The 14,866-nt window shown below is 42.6% G+C and overlaps 1 protein-coding gene and 1 non-coding gene across 3 annotated transcripts in view; one reads left to right on the top strand and one right to left on the bottom strand.

Annotated features, from left to right (window-relative positions):
- The first annotated feature begins 3,015 nt into the window (after nucleotides 1–3,015).
- Nucleotides 3,016–14,866, top strand: part of CTNNA3 (catenin alpha 3) — a 1,835,081-nt gene continuing 1,823,230 nt past the window's right edge. Inside the window, exon 1 of one of the 2 annotated variants that reach the window (XM_064374172.1) lies at nucleotides 3,016–3,096. The gene's annotated coding sequence lies outside the window, so the exon portion shown is untranslated. Of the gene's footprint in view, nucleotides 3,097–11,409; nucleotides 11,471–14,866 lie in introns of those variants that run through there. The other variant, XM_064374173.1, reaches the window with a different exon arrangement.
- TRNAS-UGA (transfer RNA serine (anticodon UGA)) lies at nucleotides 7,570–7,651 on the bottom strand. The gene has a single exon. It is a non-coding gene; the product is annotated as a tRNA-Ser (tRNA).

Here is a 14,866-nt window from a genome sequence, read left to right as displayed (position 1 = left end):
CTGTTGCCCAGGCTGGAGTGCAGTGGCACAATCTTGGCTCTCTACAACCTCCAAGGCCTGGATTGAAGAGAGTCTCTTGCTTCAGCCTCCGAGTAGTTGGGATTACAGACATGAGTCACCACACCCAGGTAATTTTTGTGTTTTTAGTGGAGACGGGGTTTCCCCGTGTTGGCCAGGCTGGTCTCGAACTCCTCACCTCAAGTGATCTGCCTGCCTTGGCCTCCCAAACTGCTGAGATTCCAGGTGGGATGCACCGCACCTGGCCTGAACAAATGTTCTGAGAATTTTGTCTGAAATGAATATGTTTGGTAGGGAAATATATTCCCCAAGAGTCTTTGTAGACATATGTGATGTAGGAGGCTTTATTAGAATAAAAATTAAAAGAACAAAGGGGGTTCTGAAATCCCTGGGGTGGGGACCAGGGGATTTATGAGTCCTGCAGACAGAAGCTGTACCCTGCATCAGTCCCTGAGTGAGAAGCTTACCAGCCCTAGTCTCTTCTCACTCCCACCTCAAGCAGCAGAAAGTATCATGAGCAGATAGCCCACATGTCATGCCCTTTGTCACTGAGATATCTAAATGGTCTGAGATATCGGTGGAGACCTGGCCTTGCTCATGCATGCCTCCCTTGGCAGCCCAGCACCAGGCAAAGCAGCTGAGGTAAGCCCAAGTCCATGACAAGCATTCTCTGGGCTGAGGGACCTAGGACCCGAGGGAAGGGAAGGGATATTGTAAGAGTATGTGTGTGGGATGGTGGGAAGAAAACAGAAATAACTCGTTTCCTGGGGCTTCTAGTCTGTGAGCTTGGGTGAGCTTGACTGATCAACTTCATGCAGGTTGGAAAAGAAACTAGTTGTTGGAACAAGAGCTGAAAGCTCTATGTTTTCTCCATCAGTGCTTCAGATGGAACAGGATATCTGTTTTACCTGAAAATTCCAGTGTCAGAGCCTCTCTCTCACCCCTGCAGGAGCTAAGACTTAGGTATTATTATTAGTTGTTTGAACTCTAGTATGTAGAAGGAACCTGAGACCAGATGTTTTAGGGGACATGGGCACACTGGGGAACAAGACTCCAGACATGGGCATTCCCTCCAGAGGGGACTTGAAATGCAAGCGTTACACAGGTCCTAGCCCAGCCCTCTCTTTCACTTCCTTTTTCTACTGCCTCACTACACAACAATGCCTCCATTAATGAAACCTCTGAGGATGAAACTGCTTTACAATGAACATGTTGAGTTAAAACTGAACAACAGCTTCATAAATCACACTAAACAGTGCTGCAATATATCAAGTGGTTGAGCTGCAATGTTCCCGCAGATCTATGCAGACAGGGCACAAATCTCTTCAGGCACAGTTTTGATTCATCCCCAAAGTTGTAGGAAAACAGAGTTTACCCTCTGTTTCCCACCCTTTCAGGTGTTCTGAGACCTCTTGCCTTCTGGTCCTCACAATCACAAAATTCACTCAACAAGGCCGGGCGCGGTGGCTCAAGCCTGTAATCCCAGCACTTTGGGAGGCCGAGGCGGGTGGATCACGAGGTCAAGAGATCGAGACCATCCTGGTCAACATGGTGAAACCCCGTCTCTACTAATACAAAAAATTAGCTGGGCACGGTGGCGCGTGCCTGTAATCCCAGCTACTCAGGAGGCTGAGGCAGGAGAATTGCCTGAACCCAGGAGGCGGAGATTGCGGTGAGCCGAGATCGCGCCATTGCGCTCCAGCCTGGGTATCAAGAGCGAAACTCCGTCTCAAAAAAAAAAAAAAAAAAAAAAAAAAAAAAAAAAAAAATTCACTCAACAATATTGCTTACTGAAGGCCCACTAAATAGCAGATAAGGGGATTTTTGTGGTTTTACACACACACGTGCACACACACACTCAGAGACATGAAGCAAACACTGCACACTAAAATATCACAAAACATGATGTGTTGTGAAGAAAAAGAGTAAAATGGTATGAAATTACATGAGAAGGAGGCCTCATCAGTTTGATGGGGAGGGAGGCATTGGAACAGAATTCCTAAGGTGAGAAAGAGTTTGGTTTCTTCAAAGAACTAAAAGAAAAGAAAATACATCTGGCCAGAGAATGAGAGGGAGAGGCCCAGTAATATGCCATGCAGGGTCCTGGACAGCTGTGGGGTCATGCTAGAGATTCTAGTCTTTATTATAAGAGCACATGGAAATCCCCAGGAGAGTTCTCAGGAGGAAGGTTATAAGACCAAATGTGCATTTTTAAAGAAAATTTTATTTTACGGAGAACAGATTGGAGGAGAGGAAGAGTGGATTGGAGGAGACAATTAGGAGGCCAAGTAGTAGTTGAGATGAGAGGTGGTGTTGATTTGGACAGAGTGGTGGTAGTAAATATGGAAAAGTGAATTCTCGACGTATTTAGGGGCAAACTCAATGGCATTTGGGTTGAATAGGATATGGGTTAAGGAACAGAGAAATATCAGGATCATTCCCAGTGGGTGTGTCCTGCTCCATGGTTGGTAATGCCACCAACTGAAATGGATTTGGGACCTGGGTTTAGAAGGGAAAGATAATTGTAAATTCAGCATTCCTACAGATTAACTGATTACGATTTGCAAAAAATTCACTTCAGTCTATTTATGTTTCAAATCTTTCAACACTGATCAGAAAGTTGCAGGATTTAGTTTCTACTAAAGGAAGTAGGTAGAAAAACATTTGGGAGAAAGAGACCTTGATATTATATTTATAACTTTCTTGGCCTTCAAAGAGGGCTCTGATTGCCAGGCACATTGAGGCCAGAGTTCAGGGACAAGGCTGAATTGCTGCGTAACATAAAATAATGAAAAAGTTGAGGTCTTGAAGGAAAATCCTCAAGACAGTGCATCATGTGAAGTTGGGTCAGAAAAAGCTGGCTCGAGGGGATGCACAGGAGGGTTGGTAGTGGGTGAGAGAACTCTGGAGAAGAGAAACATGGGAAGAGGAGTTGAAATGGTTTCCTCTGAGAAGAGGAGTGCACTGCAGAACCTCCCCACCCCTTTCATGGATTTTTCCTTTGCTCACCATGGAGAGAGCTGAGTCTAGAGTTGCATGGAGGCCAGGTGGAAAGTGAACATTCTCAAGGAGATGAAGGTAGGGGTGACCCATGAAGACAGAGGTCTGTATGTACTTGCCTCCTGGTTCTAGCCGCCCTTTCAGTGCTAGAAGACAAAGGATGGGAAGAAGAGGCAAGGAAAAAATATGGAAAGGGAAGGAGGGGTACATAGGCTGTTGTCCGCTGCCCTCTTTTATATTAAAACTATTCTAGGTGAGGGATACTCAGTATTATAATAACTTATAGTAAGGCAAAGATTAGTGACCTTCAAAAGGGGAACAGCATGTTAAACCCCTCCTCTCTTCCCACTTTTTTGGGGGCATTCTAGGGGTAAAGTATGGATGTGTGCTGATATATATTCATTTCTTCATAAAAAATTTGAGTCCTTTTCTGTGCTATGTAGGGGCACAAAAATGAGACATATGATCCTTTACACATTCTCAGGGAGTTTACCACTTAGTGGTAAGAAAGGCAAACAGGTGGAAATAGTGCAACGTGAGCCTTGCTATAATAGGAAATGGAAGAATTAAAGGGGCTTCCAGGGGCTGAGCACCATGGCTCAGGCCTGTAATCCCAGCACTTTGGGAGTCTGAGGTGGGAGGATACCTTGAGCCAGGAATTTGAGACCAGTCTTGGGCAACATAGTGAGACCCCGTCTCTACAAAAAAATAATTAAAAAGAATTAGCTAGGTATGGCGATGTGCACTTGTAGTCCTAACTACTAAGGAGTATGAGGTGGAAGGATCGATTAAGTCTGAGAGGCCAAGGCTGCAGTGAGCTGTGATTACCACTGTACTCCAGTCTGGGTGACCAGAGTGAGACCCTGTCTCAAAAAAAAAAAAAAAAAAGGTGGCTTTTTTTTTTTTTTTTTTTTAAAACAGAATCTTGCTCTGTTGCCCAGGCTGGAGTGCAATAACAGCGTGATCTGGGCTCACTGCAACCTCTACCTCCCAGGTTCAAGTGATTCTCCTGCCTCAGCCTCCTGAGTAGCTGGGACTATGGGCATGAGTCACCACAGCTAATTTTTGTATTTTTAGTAGAGATGGAGTTTTGCCATGTTTGCTCAGGTGATCTGCTACCCTCAGCCTCCCAAAGTGCTGGTATTACAGTTGTAAGCCACTGCATCCAGGCTAAGGGGTGGCTTCTGAATCAGCCTGAGAGATTTTGCAGGAATGCTTTCCCTAAGAAGTGGGACTTGGAAGAATAGGAGTTTTCTTGGCAGACAATGATGGGATGAGAGGAGGTTATCACTTTTGGAAGCCTCCCACTCCATTTGTTTTTAAATGAGGCTGATTTAAGAAGAAACTCATAGGAATTTACTGGAAGGATACTGAATAGTTTGTAGAATGGCCATGAAGCCTGGAAAATCACTAGGTAGAGTCCAAGATCACAGCAGAATGATGCTACAAAATTCGTCTCATGTGGACCCTACTGTTCTGCTATTGAACAGCTATAAATTCCAGTTGCAGCTCTGGCCCTGGCAATCCCTGTGGGTGCCATTGTTGCCTCTGCCTGCTGCCAGGACGGATTTCCATCCTACCTGATTTTTGTATTATTAATAATAGCTGTTGATTGAAAGTTGGGGATGGGCACATTGGATTGGCTGAGCCTAGGTACATGCTGCCTCCTCAGCTGCAAGGGAGAGTGAGGGCAAGTACATGACTTTTTCAGGTTCCCTGCTGGGAGTGGGGTTGGGAGTGGATTACAGCCTCACACCTAGATTCAAAAGGAAAGCAAGTCTCCTTAATAAGAAGGGATTTCAAATGCCAGGTAGCCCTCTTCCTATAGTGAGGGGACAAGGGTGAAGATATTCCAGTTAGTTGCATGTGAACATGTTAAAAAGGCCCAAAGGCGTAAGCCACCATGTAGTGCTAGGAGGTCTTCCAGTAACTCCAAAGGAGAAGGAGGAGAAGGGTGGGAAGGCCAGAAAGAAAGACAGGGGACTTGTCTCGAAGGTCCAATGTCAACAAGCTTTGACTTTCCTGTTATATGACTGTGGCAAACGTAACTGATTTTCCACTTAGTACCATCTAATTTTCTTTCTTCCCAATTTCAATTTGGGAAGCAATATACCCAGCTAAACTTCCCCAAGATTCCTTCTAGCTAACTGTAGCCATGATACACATAGTTTGGGTAAATGAGACATAAATGAGGGTTCTTGTCTCTCCCCTTCCTGGCTGAATGAATATGTAAGGTCTGAAGGTATAGCAACCATATTGGGACTATGAGATGAAAAGATGTATATGCATATAGAAAATGGCAAAGCAGAAAGATGGAAAGAGGCGTTTCCTGTTTCATCTGAGAATTTCCTATTCCCAGATTTCTTTGTTCTTTCTTTTTTAAAAAATGGTGACAAGTGACTATATATTTGAAACATCATTTCTTACTTAAAAAAAATTCTTGAAACAATAAGATATGATTTCACAAGGTAAAAGAGTTGTCAAATGAAGCTACCTTTACAGCTTGGAGAATACTATTTAGAAATAAAATTGATCATTAATTTGCCTTTTTGATGGAATGTCTCAATTTATAATTTTGGATATCGTTCTTCCTTGGATTAACTTTTTTTTTTTTTTTTTTTTTTGAGACAGAGTTTCACTCTTGTTGTCCAGGCTGGAGTGTGGTGGCACTGTCTTGGCTCACTGCAACCTCTACCTCCTGGGTTCAAGTGATTTTCCTGCTTCGGCCTCCAAGTAGCTGAAATTACAGGCGCCTGCCCCCACGGCCAGCTAATTTTTGTATTTTTAGTAGAGATGGGGTTTTCAACATGTGGGCCAGGCTGGTCTTGAACTCCTGACCTCAGGTGATCTATGCCTCTGCCTCCCAAAGTGCTGGGATTACAGGTGTGAGTCACTGTGCCCGGCCAGGATTGACATTTTAATGCAGTGTCAAATATTTTTTAATTTTTTAAATGGAAACAAATACGTTATATACTATTTTATTCTCTTGGATCCAGGAATGGTATTAATCTCCCAGGTTTTTCGAGACAAATCCCTATGAGTTTAAGACACTAGAATTGGATTTTCTGTTATTTGCAGCTGAATGTAATCCTGACTGATACAAGAAAGGTGACCAGTTAGGAAACTAATGCAGCTGCTTGTAAGTGACTTAAATGGGGGAGGAAAGGGTGGGGATTGGGCACAGAGGATGGATTGAAAATGTAAATATGGGCTGGGTGCGGTGGCTCATGCCTGTAATCCCAGCATGTTGGGAGGCTGAGGTGAGTGGATCATGAGGTCAGGAGTTCAAGACCAGCCTGGCCAAGATGGTGAAATACGGTCTCTACGAAAAATACAAAAAAATTAGCCGGCATGATGGCGGGCACCTGTAATCCCAGATACTCAGGAGGCCAAGGCAGAGAATTACTTGAACCTGGGAGGTGGAGGTTGCAGTGAGCCAAGATCACACCACTATACGCCAGCCTGGGCAGCAGAGTGAGGCTCCATCTCCATAAAAAAACAGAAAAAAGAAAATGTAAATGTGGTGAGTGTGTGTGTTCAGTCAGGTCTCAAATAGGATGGGGCTATGTGGGTGGAATCCACTTCAGGTACCACGGAAAACTATCCCTAGCCTTGAAGTATCAGGGAAGTCCATAAGAGCACCTGGGAAGCATGGGGTGGGAGAGAGATGGTGAAAGTGGGTGGAAGGTAGCAGACAGGGGATGTGTAGGGTTTCAAAGATTAACCTCACAATTTTCTTATTTGAAACAATACTGGGTCCATGCAGAAATCTTAGAAAATCCAGTTAAGGAAAAAACTATTTAAGAAAATAAAAATCTCCCCAAATCACACCACCCAGGGATAATCATCCTTGCTAACATTTTGGTGTATTTCTTTCCAGTCTCCATTCACTCTCCAACTCTCTCTCTCTCTCCCATTCTTCCCACATAGATGGGTATATACAGGAATTGCTTAACAAAAACGTCATCATAATATGATATGCTGTTTTTTGATCTGTCCTACTTTTTGCATTTGGCAATGCATTGGGAAGGCCCACCCACATTATTAACACCATTTTAATGGCTATATGTGTAGTGTTCCATTATGTGAATGTATCTAAGATGCTTTATAAGTAGAACTTTAAAATTGCTTTTATTATCTCCCATTTCATATCACTTTTGGATGTGGTCTGGAAACCGTTGGAAGTGATTCTGGGATGAAAGGGAAGGTGGCTAGCTTTGTTCTTAGTTTAGTAAGCTGATAGTATCATCAGGCTGTGATAACCCGAAAACTTGCGTTAATATTTATATTCATTTATTTCTATTTTGCCAAGTTGCTCTTCACATGGGGCACGAAGAGCTACTTTGCCTTTTAGGACAGTGGAAGGACTTCTCTCTTGGTGTAAACAGTGCATATTTGCAGCACTGATATTTATCGGCTTTTTTATAGCGTATAAAACTACTCCGTTAGCTGGCAGGTATGGAAAATACAGAGAGAAGAGTAAGAATTTTCATTTGAAGGCGTCCAATAAATAAAAAAAAGAAAATCGAAAAAATTAGAAGCACCCACTTCCGCAGCGAGCAGGGTTCGAACCTGCGCGGGGAGACCCCATTGGATTTCAAGTCCAACGCCTTAACCACTCGGCCATCGCTGCCACGAGAAAACACGGGAGGCGGAGATACTTTAGTGTAACAACCACTGCGCTGGCGCCAGGCCCGTGAATGGGCGGGGCGTGCACCCTTCCGAGCTCTGCTCGGTGAGAGGCGTCGGGGCTGAGGGCTCGGGGTGCGGGAATTACAGCGTGGACGCGAAGAAATAATAGCACCCTAAGTAGAGGTACATTCAGATCTTAGAAACTCTTCCCTTCTCTGTGCTCCGAAAATCGCAACCTTGCCTGGCTTCTGGCCGCTGACCTGGTTTTCGCCCTCCCGTTTCTTTATTAGGTCTACGAGAGGGCTATGAAACAAAGATCTGTTCCGTTCCGTGCTGTGGGCCCGCGCTCCCGAAAATTTTGCATTTCTGCGAGAGCAGCGTCTTCCTTGGCGTTTCCCGCTAAGACTTGGGGGGTCGCCTTCAGAACAGTTTCTTCTGCGGATTGAGCCGGGAAGCGTGACGAGCCAGGATACTGGCCATCCTCCCCGGGCTTCTGCCCAAGCAGCCGTCTCCCAGTTTTTAAATTCCCAGTGATCCCCTCATTGCCGAGCTTAATGGAGAGACGTCAGGCTGCAAGAGTGCTCTCCGCTGTGTCAGCAGACGGGTGGCCTGGGACGTAGTCTGAGAACCAAGTTCTGCGCATTAGTCTGCATTCATTATCATTAAATGCCATTAATGCCTCCCCGGGTTCTGTGTGGCTTCCGCCCTAGGTGTTTTATCCGCGTTATTTCTTAAAACTCTGAGAACCGAGGTCTGTGCTGTCTTCGGCCTCAGGACACTGAGGCCTGGGGTTGTGTCCGCGGGTCCGCGCGGCATATGCACGGCACGTGGCGCCACGGGAGAGCCAAGTTCTGTCGATGGACAATTTGAGACAAATAACAGAAAGCCTTTCACTAGGTTAAGTTTCTAGAAGTGTTCATGGACATGACACCGTCATTCTCATAATGGCACATTTCATAATAAGGAAGGCAACTCGACCTTTGGAAGCCTCTATGTTAAGTGATTCCACTTGATAAGGTGTGTAAATTTTCTTGAGACCTTCTCATACCATTCTCTAAACCAAATTATGGTGCTAAGTGTCTATACTCATTTAATTGTGGAAGAGGAGTGGAATATTTGAGACTTGTAAGGACAAATTTTGTCTTATTTGAGATTGTTCTTTTAGGAATTTTATCTTTTAAAAAAAATTTTGGCAGAGCTACAGGAGGGATCCCGTTTTGTCTATGAATACTGTATGGGAACAAAGTAATTCCCAACATCGCCAGGCATAAATTTTATCGTAAACACAAAATTCACTTGCACTTTTTCCAATAGATATTGTCCAAGAACTATGTTTTTATTTTTTAATCTTGTCCTTAGATTGTACCTGTGTCCTGAGATAACCTAGAATTTAACCTTACCATTTTACTCGTTATATTTTAATTTTGAAGCCCTTTTTATCTTTCTTTCTGTGCGTTTGAATGATGATATTTACTGAAAGCTCTTTTTCTTCTGTAACCTTCCCTTCCCCTTTCAAGAATCCTCCTCACTTGCTTAAAAGCTTGACAGTAATGGGAATTGATTATGATTAAAATTGCTCAATCAAAATTTTTACTTTGAGAGGGCTTTTTTTGGGGGGCGGAGGGGAAAGCAAGACTACGAGGAAAAGAATCGATTGTAAAGTTATTGTGTATTTTGTGAGAACAATTGTGATTAAAATGTCTTTGCAACATTTCAAGTGAAATACCTCTATTTAACATTTAACTTTTAGCTTGTTTGAGTTAATGTAGGCTTTTAAAACAGTGAAATAATGTTTTTTTGGCTGTTATCATAGTGCTAGAGTGAGCCAAGAGATCAAAATTGGTGTAGATTCCACCCCCCCAAAAAGTGTGAATTTCCAAATCCAAATGAGTTATTTTGGCGCCAACCTTAGGTCTCTACCATTGTAATTTTTTTGTTTTTTGAGACAGAGCCTCAACTCTGTTGTCGAGGCTGGAGTGCAGTGGAGCGATCTCAGCTCACTGAAACCTCCGCTTCCCAGGTTCAAGCAATTCTCCTGCCTCAGCTTCCTGAGTAGCTGGGATTACAGGCACTCGCCACCATGCTCGGCTAATTTTTGTATTTTTGGTAGAGATGGGGTTTCACCATGTTGGTCAGGCTGGTCTCGAACTGCTGACCTCGTGATCCGCCCACTTTGGCCTCCCAAAGTGCTGGGATTACAGGTGTGAGCCACCACGCCTGGCCTTTAGCATTGTCATTTAATGCAGTGAGTGGCAAGTTAGGAATACAGAAGTAAAATACATATGTTTCTAATTCATGACAATAATCTCATAAAACATTGTTTTGCAACCATGTGCAAATTTTAATTGGTAAAGAGCCACTGGTGATCCTGATGATCTCCTCCCTGCTACTCCCTGTTTCTGTTCTTTAATGTGACAGTTTCTATTAAGCTAATTTGGCTTAACAGGGCATGTGATTGGGAGCAGCATGGCATTTCTTTGTTCTTTTATAACAAATCAGAAATTTATCTTAAATTATTTTGATGGTTTTGGGAGCATTTTATAAAATCATAGAAGTTTAATGCTGGAAGAAATATTAAAGCTGGTCCAATCTCTTCATCTAGAGATGGGAAACTGGGGCCCATGAATAGCTTGCCCAAGTTCACATAGCTAATTACAGTCACGCATCTCATAATGACACTTGGGTCAATGGTGGACTGCATATACAGCAGCAGTCCCATAAAACTTTAATACTGTATTTTCACTGTATCTTTTCTTTGTTTAGATAGATATGTTTATATACACAAACACTATTGTGTTACAGTTGCCTACTTAATATGTTGTATAGGTTTGTAATCTAGGAGCAATAGGCTACACCAGTGGTCCCCAACCTTTTTGGCACCAGAGACCAGTTTTGTGGAAGACAATTTTCCACAGGCTGGGGGAGGAGGGATGGTTTTGAGATGATTCAAGTGCATTACATTTATTGTACACTTTATTTCTATTATTACTACATTGTAATATACAATGAAATACACAGCTCACCATAATATAGAATCAGTGGGAGCCCTGAGCTTGAGCTTATTTTCCTGCAACCAGACGGTTCCATCTGGGGGTGATAGGAGGCAGTGACAGATCATCAGGCAATAGATTTTCATAAGGAACACACAACCTAGATCACAGTAGGTTGTGCACTTTACAGTAGGGTTCATGCTCCTCTGAGAATCTAATGCTGATCTGACAGGAGGTGGAGCTCAGATGGTAATGTGAGCAATGGGGAATGGCTGTGAATCTAGATGAAGACTTACTCTCTCGCCTGCTCACCTCCTGCTGTGTGGCATGGTTCCTAACAGGCAACGGAGCAGTACCAGTTGGGGTACTGGGACTATATTATCTAGGCTAAGTGTGTGGTAGTCCATACCATCTAGATTTGTGTAAGTATACTCCACAATGTTTGCACATTGATGAAATCATCTAAGGATGGATTTTTCAGAATATATCTTTGTCATTAAGCGACACATGAGTGTATTGGCAGACAGGGCTGTAACTTGTAATATTAGCTTAGTGTTCTCACTCATTTTATTGCCCTCATGTATTATTTTTCTCTGGCACAATGGCACATAAATTCAGATGTGTAGATGGCAGTAGGCAAAGCCTCCAGCAGGGAAGAGTCACGAGTTGAATGCTGAAGGCATATGAGATGTCAGATAATGTGTCGTGATGAGTAATTTTTGTTCTTTATTCCAGCATCTATCCTCCCAACTGATATTGACACCTCAGTTGTACTTAAGGAGCACACCCCTCTGTCATTGGATGAAGCATCACTTTGTCTATCAATCAAGGTATCCCACCCTCCTCTGGGCAAAGAGTGGGCATGTGACTTGTATTTGTTTTCTATTGCTGCATGAGAAAGAGCCATGAACTTAGTGGCTTAAAACAACACAAATTTATTACCTCACAGTTTCTGTAGGTCAGGAGTGTGGTTATGTGTTGTCTGGGTCCTTTGCTCAGGGTTTCATCAGGTCTCAAGGTGGTGACTGGGGTTGCAGTCTCATCTGAGGTTTGGGGTCCTATTCTAAGATAACTAGTTGTTGGCAGAATTCAGCTCCTGTGGTTGTTAGACTTGCTGGTTGTCATTAGGGGGGCATTTTCAGTTCCTACAGGCTGCCCACTCTTCCTTGCCATGTGGCTGTTTCCACAACATGGTACTTTGCTTCTTCAAGGTCAGCATGATAATTCCTCTGATGTCTGCTCGAATAGAGTTTTATATTATAGAATGCAATTATGAAAGTGATTATTCTATTATATTCACAAGTCCTGTCCAAGTGAAGGGGATTATTTAGGGTGTGTAACAGCAGGGTTTGGAATCTTGGGGCCATCTTAGAATTTTGCCTACCACACAATTCAGGCTAGGTCAATCAGACCCCAAATCCCTGTTCTTTCTTTTACACAATTGTATTATGAAAATTTCACACAAAACACATAGTTACCAACAAGAGATGATCAAAGTATGGTAATTTTAACTTAGCTGCCTTGTGTGCTTTTGCACTTCACCTGAAAAGAATAGCTTTGACAACAACTGCAGAGTTTTAGGGGCTTTGCCACTATTTAGGATTCTTCTTTGTAATTTTATATGAATTGGAGAATAACTCTAGGTATATGTTTTGGATACCATATGTGAGAGGACTTAGTACAAGTTGGACAAAGAAAATTATGAAGTTATTGGCAATAAAACTTTCATTAAGATTTAGTCAGTAAATTAAAGCTATTGTGAAAAGCTATGGAAATAATTATCAAGGAGTTGCTACATTGCAAATGACCGTACTTTTAAAGCTTAAGCAATTAATTGTGGGTTGTTTTTTAGTCACTGTGGTACTTATACATAAATGTTTGAAGAAGATTGAAGATACAGCCTAGTTAGCACGAGGGCAGCTTACTTATGGGATTTTCCTACCTAATCAATCTCTTGATACCACGGCCAATTAAGAAGTAAGAAGTAGAATCAAGAAGGATGGGATCTTCTTTTCTTTATGGTGTGGTACCAGTGTCATATTCAACCTCGAATTCTCAAAAAAGTAGTTTTCTTTGACTTTGTAATAGCAGAGATCTAGACCTACCAAAGACATCTTAATCTATTTTTTTTTTAAGCCATGTCAGATATAGAAGGGCGGAATAAGCTTATTAAGAATGAAATCTTGGCCAGGCAGAGTGGCTCATGCCTGTAATCCAAGCACTTTGGAGGCCAAGGCAGACGGATCACCTGAGGTCGGGTGTTCAAGACCAGCCTGACCAACATGGTGAAACCCTGTCTTTAAAAAAAAAAAAAAAAGAATGAAATCTTATACCCAGTTATTTATAGAATTGAATTGATTCCCTATAAAACTATGGACAAGCTGTATATATGGGATTGAGTTTTTATAAAGGCAATTGAAAGGAACAATTTTAAAGATTACATTAAAATACAGCTATGATCAATGTATTAGGATTATAAATGGGACACAACTAGATCTGCAGACCACCCTTCTTATAACTCTAAGGAATTTTAATTATAGCACTGTTTTATTTCTTTACAAAATACTGTCATCCCTTTTACTAATTCTTATTTTTTTGGGGGCTATTAAATTATATGGGAAAACCAAGTATTTTTTCTTGACTATATCAGTCAGGGTTCTCTGGAGAAACAGAGCTGCTAAGATATATGCATATATATATGTGTTTGTATATATATACCTATACACATGAGGAGATTCATTATAGGAATTGCCTTATGTGATTAGGGAGGCTGAGACATCTCATGATCTGCCATCTGCAAGCTGGAGGACCAGGAAAACTGGTGGTGTAGTTCAGTTCAGGTCTGAAAGCTCGAGAACCAAGAATGCTAATGTCTAGGGACAGATCAATGTCTTAATTCAAGGAGAGAGAAAATTTGCCCTTCATCTGCCTTTTTGTTCTATTTAGGCCCTCAGTGAATGATAGGTTACTGCCTGCCAGCATTGGTAAGGGTGGTCTTCTTTATTCAGTCTACTGATGCAAATGTTTATCTCTTCTGGAGATACCCTCACAAACATACCCACAAATAACATTTTACCAGATATCTGGACATCTGTATTAGTCAGGGTTCTCTAGAGGGACAGAAATAATAGGATAGATGTGTATATGAAAGGGAGTTTATTAAGGAGAATTGACTCACACAATCAGAAGATGAAGTTACACTATAGGCTGTCTGCAAGTTGAGGAGCCGGGAAGCCAGTGGTGGATCACTCCGAGTCCCAAAACCTCAAAAGTAGGGAAGCTGACAGTGCAACAGCCTTCAGTCTGTGGCCAAAGGTCCGAGAGCCCCTGGCAAACCACTGGTGTAAGTCCAAGAGTCCAGAAGCTGAAGAACTTTGAATCTGATGTTTGAGGGCAAGAAGCATCCAGCACAGGAGGAAGATGAAGGCCAGAAGACTCAGCAAGCCTGTTATTTCCTACTTCTGCCTACTTTATTCTAACCATATTGGGAGCTGATTAGCTGATGCCCACCCAGATTGAGGGTGGGTCTGCCTCTCCCAGTCCACTGACTCAAATGTTTATTTCCTTTGACAACACTCTCACAGACCCACCCAGGAACAATACTTTATATCCTTTAATCCAATCAAGTTAACACTCAGTATTAACCATCACAGTGTCCATTAGCCCAGTAAAGTTGATACCTAAAATTAACCATTATGTTGACCTTAGAGAGCTCATCTATGCACATGCCTTTAAATACACAGAGATATTTGCTAAATATTGTTTAGGGGCCGGGTGCAGTGGCTTACGCCTGTAATCCCAGCACTTTGAGCGGCCAAGGTGGATAGATCACCTGAGGTCAGGAGTTCGAGACCGTCCTGGCCAACATGGTGAAACCTCGTTTCTACTAAAAATATTTTAAAAAGTTAGCCAGGCGTGGTGGTGTGTGCCTGTAATCCCAGCTACTCGGGAGGCTGAGGCAGGAGAATTGCTTGAACTCAGGAGACGGAGGTTGCAGTGAGCCGACACAGTGCCACTGCACTCCAGCCTGGGTGACAGAGTGATACTCTGTCTCAAAAAAGAAAAAAATTATTGTTTAAAGCTGCCATGTTTAGGGATAGTTTGTCATATCGCAATAGATAACTAAGGCATTCAGTTTTTTCCTCTAGAACTAGATTCCTTTGCTCCCTTCCATGTTTGTGTTAGATGTTTTCTGTTCACCCAGCAGGCTGGAAAACACTCTTGAT

The sequence above is a fragment of the Aotus nancymaae genome, unplaced genomic scaffold (assembly GCF_030222135.1).
Source record: "Aotus nancymaae isolate 86718 unplaced genomic scaffold, 86718_ANA_hifiasm-v0.15.2.pri h1tg000010l, whole genome shotgun sequence".
In the NCBI taxonomy this organism is placed as follows: Eukaryota; Metazoa; Chordata; class Mammalia; order Primates; family Aotidae; genus Aotus; species Aotus nancymaae.
This window is presented reverse-complemented; position numbering and strand designations above follow the sequence as displayed.